Source organism: Loxodonta africana, chromosome 7, assembly GCF_030014295.1.
Source record: "Loxodonta africana isolate mLoxAfr1 chromosome 7, mLoxAfr1.hap2, whole genome shotgun sequence".
NCBI lineage: Eukaryota > Metazoa > Chordata > Mammalia > Proboscidea > Elephantidae > Loxodonta > Loxodonta africana.
The window spans coordinates 69,947,386-69,958,181 of NC_087348.1; the positions used below are offsets into that span (position 1 = coordinate 69,947,386).

Here is a 10,796-nt window from a genome sequence, read left to right on the forward strand (position 1 = left end):
CCATCTGACACCTGCTCGCAGGCCCACGGGGGATCCTCCCCGGGTTGCCCAGGATCCGGAAGGCGCAGGCCAGACGAAAGTTCGCAGGCTGGGATCGGCCCCATCTCTGGCCGGGGATTCCCGGGTACAGCGCCAGCCTCCGCGTCCAGCCGAAGGGGCGCGCAGGCTCGGACCCCCTAAGTCCGACGGAGACGCTCTCCCCACCCCCACTCAGACCCGTGGGCTCCCGAAAGGGAAGTGGAGGAGAGGGGGAGACTGGGCAGAAGCGGCATCGCTAGTCCAACGCCCTTGAGGTGCAGCCGCTAAGGATGCTCCCCTCGGGGGTCCTCCCAGCTCCCGGGGATCCATCCTTAGACCCGCCACTCAGCCGGGTTATTGCTTCCAAAGGGCGGAGTTATCCCTTTAAGAGACAGCTGGTTGCCCCTTCTTCCCATCAGGTAGCGATGCCCGGGGCGGGGAGGTGGGTACTCCCGCGGACACTCTGCCAGCTCCTTGAAGGGCGCCTGCGGCACCTCTGCCCGCCCTACCCCGCACAGCCAACCCCCGCGAGGAAGGATGGGGGCGGACGGGCGCGGCGCCTTTAAGGGGTGCAGCCTCCCCGCCGCCCGGGTGGGGGCAGGGAGCGGGCACGGGCCCTTTAAGGCCGGCAGCGGGCACGTCGGGCAGGGTTCCCCGGCGGCCGGCTGCGCCCCGGGCGGCGGCGGGGGCACCGCGCTTGCCAGGGTGGTAACGGCCCCCGACGGGGTGCTCGGGGCCGTGCGCTGGCCGTCGCTGGGCCGACACTCACCTTGGCTCGCCAGGAGCGCCTGCGCTCGCGCTCCCACTCGGGTCCCGCGGCGGCGGCAGCGGTGAGTCCGGCGCGGGTAAACAGGCACCTCCGTCCCTGACCTACTTTCTGCCTTCCCTAAATGTCGCACCACTAACCTACTTTCCGACCAATCCGCTCCCCGCCGGCCCAGGCCCGGCCCCCCGCCCACCAATCGCTGTGCCCAACCCCCCTTCCCCGCCCACCAATGGAGGAGCCGCGGGGCCCGGATACCTGCCTCTTCCCGCCAGCCAATCCGGGCGCCCGAAGGGAGCCGGTCTCGGCTGTAGCCACTGGCCAATCCATGCGCGGCTGAGAGGCCTGCTGGCCAGTTGGATGGCAGCTAGAGAGGCCACTGGCCAATGGTGAGGCGGCGGGGGCCGGTTAACCTGCTACTTTCCCGCCACCAATCACTCCGCGCACAGGAGCGCACGCCCGGAGCAGAGGACCAATCTGTGCGTTCTCTCCGGATTTCCTCGCCACTGCCCTTTTCCTTTCCGCACAGGTCTCCCACTCGCAGTGATAACTGCGGGTGCAGACGCAGCGCTCCTTGCAGTCGTCTGGGATGTGTCCCTGCCTTGCGTCTAGCTCACCGCTCTCACTCCTTTCCCTTCTTCACTTCGGGAGCCCTGACTAAAAGTAGCATTTTCTCCCTCCCTTTCCTCCAGCTCCATCTAGGAAACCAATTTTGGGAACACAGAGTGCCAGACCCTTCCTAAAACGCCCGGGTTTGCCAAAGTCCAAACAAGACGACAAATAGTATTTCTGGAAGCCTTTTCCACCCCGAGGACTCCAAGTGTTCTTACATTCCTCTTCGTCTTGACCTCCAAGCGTTCCACTGGAGCTGTCATTCTCGTCTTTCAAAATAGAAAACTGAAGCACGGGGCGATTACATTGCATATCCTTCCAGTAGCCAGGTTCTGAGCACCTATCGTGCGGCAGACCCGCCCCAGGGGCCACGGTTTCTGCTGCAAAAAGCAGTCAAGGATGAGACAGAGGGAAATATCACAGAAAAGAAAAATTCCGTAATTAGACTTGGATGCTAAGGGAAGAGAGAATCTGTCTTATAATCATCTCAAGCACTTAGCAGAGGGTCTTTAGCACAAAGAACCCCCAACCCTTCTAGATATTAAACTCCCTGAATACAAGGACGGTGTCGTCTTTTTCGTTATCCGCTCGCCCCTCCTTGTAAACTAACCCAGTATAAAGAGGGGTGGGGAGGACTGGCACATGTCAAATGCTCCATAAATGTTTGTTGACTGGATGTCTTCACGAATGGAATTAAATCACTTGACCCAATTCTGGGACCCAGACTAGCCCCTATAACCTGAGAATTCTAACCTTGTAAATTTCTTTAACACAGACACTGCATTTTAATTGTTGTGAACTCATCCCCCAATCCCAGTTCATTGCGGATAGCAGAGTGGTTGCCCAAAAGTCTTTATGGATGGATACTGTTTTCAAAGCCAACCGACTTTATTGGGAACTTACTACTATTCCTGGGTTTCCATGCAGGTGAAATCTTGTTGCCTATTGCCTTGTCTCTGCCCCCATTTCTTGAGGATACCACTTTAATGTAAGTGGGACTTTAGCAATGCACTTGACAAGATATTGTGGATGAAGAAATATGGGCTTGATTCTAGTATACTTGGGTTAATAATGGTTAAGTAGCCATAACCTAAAGATGCTGACTAATGAATCCATGTTGACCTGAGGAAGGGTAGAAGGAAACAACATTCATGCAGCATCTACTGTGTGCCAGGTACTGTGCTAGGTGCTTTCTCTGCATTTTCTCCCATAATTCTAACAATCAGTCTGTGAGGAAGGTACTATTGCCTTATTTTACAGATAAGGAAACTGAAACCCCGAGTTTAACCAGCTGGCTCAATGTCACACAGTAGATGGCAGAGCCATAGTTCAAACCAGGTTTATTTGACTCCAAAGCCTCCATACCATACTGGTTATTATGAGCCCAGCAGAAGGCTCTCTCCAAGCCCCAGACCTCAGGACTTCTGTCAGTGACTTGAATGAAAACCCAGAGGACTTGCATCACATTTTCAGATGACACATGGCTTGGAGGGGATGAGACACCATTACATAACATAAGCTGAATCCAATATTGGAGCAATGGGTTGACTCTAACAGAAATAAATGTGGAGTCCTGCCCTGGAAAACCAACTGTTGAATGGCATACGAGAATCAGAAATTTCTTTGCAGATGCATGTGTAAGCAAGACTATAGGGTCTTAAGTGACAAATAATCTGAGTCCACAGTGAATTGTAGCTGCCAAAATAAATGAATGCTATCTTAGACTGCATCAGTAGAAGTCTGATATCTTAGGCAAGATAGGTGTTATAGTTCCTGGTGCTGGTCAGTAGCACGTGGAGTTCTGTCTGCAATTAAGGCTTGGCAAAGAGAAATTATTTATATACACAAGGAAAGGGACCAGGATGTAAGGAGGTTGGGAACTATGTCACACAAGGAAAGATTAAAGGAAGCAGAAGGTTTTGCCCCAGGGGATACAAGGTAACTGTCTTCATATATTTGAAGAGCTGTCAAATAGAAGAGTAATTAGACTTGTTCTTCAGGGCCCTAAGGGTGGAAGGGGGACCCATGAGTGGAAACTCCAAAATGAATCAATGTGAAGAAGTTTCTAACAATTAGAGCCTTCTGTGTTCTGGTAAATTGTGGGTTTCTTGTCACAGAAAAGATCCGACCAAGAATCGGATGACCATATCGTGGGATGGGGGATGGACACTGCCTCCTTGAGATGATGTGGTTCTAGTCTCATACACTTGTTTCCTCTTTTAAAGGAGGTCACCCCGTCTTATCCTATCCTGAATGGCCAAGCCACTGATTCTCCTCATGCATGCCTGTTCGTCCAAATATAATTACATTTTCCTTTGTGTTTCTTTCTGTTGGAGACCTCAAACACTTCAATCTTCCACTGGTACCTACTTCTCTTTCATTTTCTACCCTCCAGAAAGTTCAGTTCTCAATTCTCTGGACACTGCTAAGGTCAAAGCAACCTGAAACTCACTGGGCATGTACACAATCAGATGGATAAAAGAAGGGGAGAAGCTAGCACTTATTGAGTGCCTACTGTGTGCCAGGCATTTAAATACATTATTGAATGTGATCCTCACATTAACCCAACAGTCGATATTCTCCATCTCCATACTTGTTGGCTGAACGACTTTTATCAAGTTGCTTAACCTTTGTTCCTAAATTTTCTCATCTGTAAAATGGGAATAATCTATTATCTGCTTCACAGGTTGTTGCAAAGGTTAAATGAAATAATAGATGGGAAGCCTTTAGCACGATGCCTGGCATATGGTACAGATTCAGTAGGTATTCGATATCACTGTTAACGATCCTATAAAATAGGCATTTATCGTGCCGATTTTACAAGTGAACTTAGTGAGGATAAAGTAGTGTAATCCACAGTAGTTCCCCAAACTGGTTCAATGGCCAGATCCGTTAGAATTACCTGGAGTTTTTTTTTTTTTTTTTTTCTTTTCTTTTTAATACAGATTCCCAAGTGCCCATCTGGAAGATTCTGATTCAATATCTTTGGGACCTGAGGTACAGTAAAATTTGGGAACTGCTGGTGTAATGGCATAAGCACAGGCTCTGTCTGCAGTCAGAGACCTGAGGTCGAATTCTAGGTCTATTGGATTGAATGGACAAGCGGATGACAGGACAGGAAGTTATGCAGCAGTTCCATTTGGAAGGAAGTTGGGGAGTCCTGAGATGTATATGTTACAGTTCTTATGGAAAACCCAGTAGGAACGTGTTGCTGTAAATAGCAATAACAACAACAACATTTACTGCAGGTGGCAATGTATTCAGTGATGTTTTAAGAGCTTCACAGGATTACCTCATTCAATTCGCACATAAACCACACAAGGTAGGTACTTTATTATTCCTATTTGCCGATAAGGAAACTGAAGCCCAGAGACATCTTGAAATCCAATCCAAGGCTGCTCAGGCAGAATGGCCCCAGAGCTCATACTGTTAACCACTTTGTTAAATTGCCCGTTCATAGTTCCTTTGGAAAACAAAGAAACTCAATATTTTAGAGAGATAGAGTCAAAAGTCATCACTATGAAGACAGTATTTTTTTAAAAAAATCTTTCAATAGATTGGGGGTTTATGTAGAGAAAAGGAGAATACTCAGGACTGTGACTCAAGAAACCCTGGTGGCCTAGTGGTTAAGAGCTATGGCTGTTAACCAAAAGTTTTGCAGTTTGAATCCACCAGGTCCTCCTTGGAAACCCTGTGCGCCAGTTCTACTCTGTCCTATAGGTTCGCTATGAGTCGGAATCAACTGGACAGCAATGGTGTGTGTGTATGTGACTCAGGAGTAGGGGTTTTGTCTCACACTTAGGAAACACAAGAAACAGAAGTCTCTTCAACTAACTGAAGCCAAAAGGGGGGGATTTATTGGGAGGAGACAAGGGTGTCTCATGGAAACCTAGGGAAGAAACACAGCAAGTCTTCCCCAAAGATTAGAACTGAGGTTCCGCTAGGCAAGAAGGCAGCTCCTATCTCCTTCTCTCTCTGGTGTCATGTGGTCTCTGGACCTGGCTTCTTTCTGCCCATCTGCTTTATGGTTCTCTTTCTCTGCAGCTCACCACCCTTTACTCCATTTGTACTTGGCCCTCCATGACTGCCCTCAACCACTGAGAGACAGGGAGCAAGAGAGAAAGAGAAGCATGGAGGTGACAGGAGAGGCTCAGACAGGTAATACTCAAAGTGGGGGGCATAGGCTGAGCAACACTTCCAAAAGATGCCTACTGAAGTGAAAGAAGAGTCAGGACAGAAGAAAACACAGAGCAATAAGAGCAAAAGAAGGAGAAGCAAGAAAGTGTGAAAAGGCCAGGTTTGGAAAGTTTGAGAGGTAAAACCAAAAAACAGACCAAACCCATTGCTGGCGAGTCCATTCCAACTCATAGTGACCCTATAGGACAGAGCAGTACTGCCCCCATAGAGTTTCCAAGGTGCGCCTGGTAGATTTTCACTGCCAACTTTTTGTTTAACAGCTGTAGCTCTTAACCGCTATCCCACCAGGGTTTCCAAAAGCAAGATAAGGGAAACTTAAGTTTGAGAAAAATGTATTTTAGTTCTAGCAACAAAGAGATTTGATTTTAATAAACCTGTTCTACTAAAACAGCTTCTGGAGCCAGAGCTGTACCGCCAGTTATCACGTGAAAATCAGAGCAGCAATGAGTGAAGATGGTATGGCATCAGAGACTAGAGGTAACTTCTTAAACGTATTTTTTTAATTAAGGGGAAATTAGAAATAGAATCTCAGCTATCTCTTAGCAGCTGACCTACTTGAAAGTGGTTTGTATGTGTATGTGTGTGTGGTTTGATTTTTTAACCAAAGTTGACACCTGCGCATATAAAAATGGGAGTCTGAAAAAAAAAAAAACAGGCATTGATGGGTTAACTAGTATTTATACCTCTTTCAGCTGCTTTCTAAAGACCTTCCGAGGCTCTTTTTTGAATGAAAGGGCCATAGCAGCCCAGAACAGGAGAACAGTAATGCTTCATTTGGAATGTGTCCTAGACTGTGTAATTAGGCTTTAGACTAGATCTTGCTTGCTGATATGGCCAAGATACCAGAGATCTTGATGCTCAGATGTCGAAGGGGCTTTCCATTTGCTAGAGGAAGCTACAGCAGTAGTGGCCACACTACCTCTCAGCTGAAGCCCTGGAGAACAGGTAGACACTCCAAAAAAACTGGCACAGTTTTTACCCTGTTTTACTAGAATGAGCAGTGCTAAAATTCACTTTTTGGAGAATAAAAAAAGGAAGAATCTATTCCAGTTAGTAGAGCAAAGTGAGGTTTAAAGTCATTTAAGTAGTGCATGAACTAGAATAAAAATATTATATGCTTTGGAAAAAAAATAATAAAAAGAGGGTGGATTGGAGGAATTTGACCTAATGTATAAAAGCATACTATAAAACTAGGGTAATTCAAAGGGTCTAGTACTGGTATAGAAAGAGACCAGTAAGTGAATGAAAAGGCATAGCATTCAGAAACAGACCCAAATGATAAGAAAATTGAATATAAAGGTGACATTTTAAGTCATTGGAAAAAAGGATGGATTTTTCAATAAATGCTGTTGAAACAACTAGCTATCCATATGGAAACATATAAAGCTTGCTCCCTACCCTGATTCTTGCACTAAAATAAAACCCACATGAATTTAGTATTTAAATGTAAAGAAAGAAATCCATAAAAACACTAGAAGAGAACACCAGTAAATTTTTTATAAACTTGAAAGGCCTCTCCAAACATAACACAAAATATAGAGACCATAAAAAAATAGTTGGATTTCACACACACACACACACACACACACACACACACACACACTACCTCGTGGGCCACAAATGACACTATAAAAGTAAAAAAGCCAACCAGCAAACAGGCCTACAAAACATACCTGTTGAGGATTCACTGTATACATCCCAATTAAAAGGTCAGAAACTGGTATGGAGAGATGTAAGCGATGCTTCTAGGGCCATTATTTGAACCAATCATGCATATAATAATTACCCCTGTAAAGAGCCCGTCCTTGTAAAGTTGTCTTACTTCATTGACCCTCTCTTTCCTTTTGGTATTTTGAAAATAAAAATCGATAATCCACAAGCAGTATCCCAAGCACCAAAACCTGTTCAGATTCTCTGTAGTGAACTCTGGGGCCTTTACTTCACGCACATAGAAGCTACTGATTCAAAACCTACCTAAAGAAAACTTCCGTCTTGCACACAGATGTGTGTAAAACACAAGAATGATTGCTGCTCAAATTCTTCACTTCCTTTTTGCAAAAAAAAAAAAAAAAAAAAAAATCCATTGCTTTTTTTTCCTTTTCCAAATTTCAAAACCAATCCACATTCATTACAAACATCTAGACAATACAGACACACAAGAAGAAGAAAATAAAAATAATCTATAATTCCATTAAGCAGATATAACCTCTGTTAAATATGTATTTTCTTTGTTGAATTTTCTTTGTAATTATATTTGACCTAATTTTTATCACACCGAAATTTTTTTTTGTTTGTTTGGTATCCTGTTTTGCTTTGTTTTGTTTTAATTAATCTGTTAGGAAAATTCCCCTGTGCCATTAAACCTTCTGCTACGACACGATGTTTGATGGCTGCAGTATATTGCATTGTATGGGGGAACCGTACGTCATTATGCAAAACCCCCTGATTGGAAACACGTTGGTTCTAACTTTCCTTTACTATAAACAGTTTTGAAAAGAATATCCTTTGAGATTTTTAAACACTATCAGGGCCCTGTTTAGGGTATAGGTTTGTGGATTGGGCCCACAGCTTTCCTGCTCGATGCTATTACCGTGCTAGGTTTCAAAAAATCAGTTGCTCTAGACAAGGAATAAAACTTACATATTTTTTCTTCCAAGGTTTTGATGTTGTCTTTTCCTGCTGCTGCTTCACTGTCTGTCTTAAGCCTTATTTTAAAGACACAGGAAGATTTGCATGCAGTTGAAATAAAAGCAAAGCCAGAAGTGACTATAGCTTGATAAGTGGTCTTTGGAAAATTTATTACCCCAATTCTGTGTTTCAAAGGGCACTTCAGCTATTAAAAGCAGGATTGATTGGCAATAAAACTTACTGTAAATAGAGATGTATGAATGGAGTCATTTATTTTTGGTTGTGTTATTATTATTATTTTGGCTCCCTGTGTCGTGACTTTTCCTTTATTTACCTACTGCTAGATCATTTCTTTGTGCACAGCCTCATCTACCAGAGACAGGCAAAGAAATATGCTCAAATGATGTCACCAGTGGCGTCACTAAGGTTGGTGCCACCCAATGTGGTAACTCATGGTGTCACATCCCCCGCCCCTCCCATACCAATGGACTTCCATACCAGACCATATAGAATCCTTATTAATGTTTATTATCAATTTTAATCATAGAATAATATGTGATAAAAACAGTCATAAATTGCTTAGACTTAGTATTTCTTAGATTATATGAATACTAATGACAAAATTGTGTTGTAAAATCTTTCTGCATTGAACTACTACATTAATTACAACACTATTAGTAACTGAGCAGAAACCTTTTTTGATTTTCCTCCTTCTTTTCCTTTAATTACTACTTCATTCTCAAAAAAGTTTGACACAGGTTCACAAATACTACTTACCACACCGGACAATTTGACAAAATCAGCAACTATAAAAACACTGGTAGCAACAAAAACAACAGGATGTGCTCATAGCAAGTGCACACAAGGCCACGTGATAAAAGCTGCACTGATTGTAATTGGGTACTAGTGACAGCTCTGACTAGAGCAATTAGAAGGTTCAAAAGGGAAATCAGCATACAGCTTTAGCCTTGTAGATATATTGATACATGAAAGCGGGCTTATGAAAAAAGTCTTTGTTGTTATAACTAACTACAGGGATATTTTCATAAAAAACAATGAAGTTCTGCTTCATTGCACAAAAATTTTATGGACAGTCATTTTGGTGTCACCCCCTCTGACAGTGTCATCCAGTGCACACTCCCCGCGCCTCCCTAGCGATGCCACTGGGTGTTACTCCTTAGCCCTTGAGAGACTGGGTAAGTGACAGAGTTGAAAGTCATCAGCAAAAAGATCTTGTCCACTGCCCCCTCTGCCTGTGCATTTCCTTCAGTCTCATTGCCTGTGTCCACGTTAATCTGGCTCACAGCCGCTTCTCTACTTAAAGGTCACTTCCTCAGGGAAGCCTTCCCTGACCACAGCTATAAAAAAAAAGCTCCCTTCACAGCATTCTGTACTTTCTCTTTCAAAGCGCTATTACACTTAGGATTTCTTGCCTTCCCATAAACTCCGTGAGGCCAGTACCATGCCTGTATGGTTCACCCCTGTAGCCCCTGTGGCGAACAAAGTAGCAGCGCGTTCACAAAAATGCATGTTGATTGAACAAGTATATAAGATCAATAAAGAGATGTAACTATTAGCTGTGCTGCTTCTATGAATACACGAGACATCTTCTTCCATAGACATATGTAGCATTCAATCACCCCCTTCTCTCTGCTCAATTATCCCCTCATCAGAGAGGACTTCCCAGACTACCCTTTCTAAAATAGCAGTCTTCTCATCTCACCCCACCCCTGTCATTCTGTATCCCTTTATCCTTCTTGTCATTTCATTATAACACTTATCACTACCTGACATTTTGTTATGTATTCATTTATTTACTGTAAGTCTCCACCCAGCAAGGTTTGTGAAGGAAGTGGCTCTTTTCCTGGCAAACCTCCCATACTTGAACAGACTCTAGCATACAGTACTACTCAGTAAATATTAGTTGAAGGAAAAAATGAGTTAATAAATGAGATTCTATAGTACGACACAATTGGGCCATTTTGGCCTTGGAAACAGTCGTATCAGATTTCAGCAAAACACTGTATTTTATAGTATAGGGTGACAAAGGAATAAACTTCTAAAATTTTCCTTTAATTAATTTTAACATTTCTGTCATTTGTTAGCCAACTTTTAGAGTGGCCACTATCAAAATGTTTATATTTTATTAACTGATAGTGAATTTACAAAGTGCTGAAATAAAGTATTTCATTGGGTAGAAACAGAAACAAACTTATCCAAAATTTTAGTGTGAATATTGATTTTTTGCCAGGGAGCCCCACAGTACAGAATAAATAGTTGGTTCATCTTTGAGCAAAAGATTCATTATATCAACTGGATAAAATATAACACAACCCTTTAATATGTTAAATATGAAGTTAGACTATAAGTGTTCGGAAAACATCAAAGAAAACCTTACACGAAAAGTTAAGACACACACCTACAGAGTGATTAAAATTTTATAAATAAGCTGTATACATTTGGAGAAGGTTGGAAGTGTTCATAAAGACACATCAATAATTACATTTTAGTGAAGAGGTTACGGGAGAAACTTTCTGCAAAGTTGTTCATAATAATAAAAGTAATTTAAAAAGAAATC

At 43.4% G+C, this 10,796-nt stretch overlaps 1 protein-coding gene across 10 annotated transcripts in view; it reads right to left on the reverse strand.

Moving 5' to 3' along the window:
- The window catches only part of BMAL1 (basic helix-loop-helix ARNT like 1), a 114,651-nt gene extending 113,752 nt beyond the window's left edge, over window positions 1-899 (reverse strand). For all 10 annotated transcript variants that reach the window (XM_064288403.1, XM_064288402.1, XM_064288401.1 and 7 more), the window contains exon 1: window positions 788-899. The gene's annotated coding sequence lies outside the window, so the exon portion shown is untranslated. The remainder of the gene's footprint in view (window positions 1-787) is intronic.
- Between the last annotated feature and the right edge of the window lie 9,897 nt (window positions 900-10,796).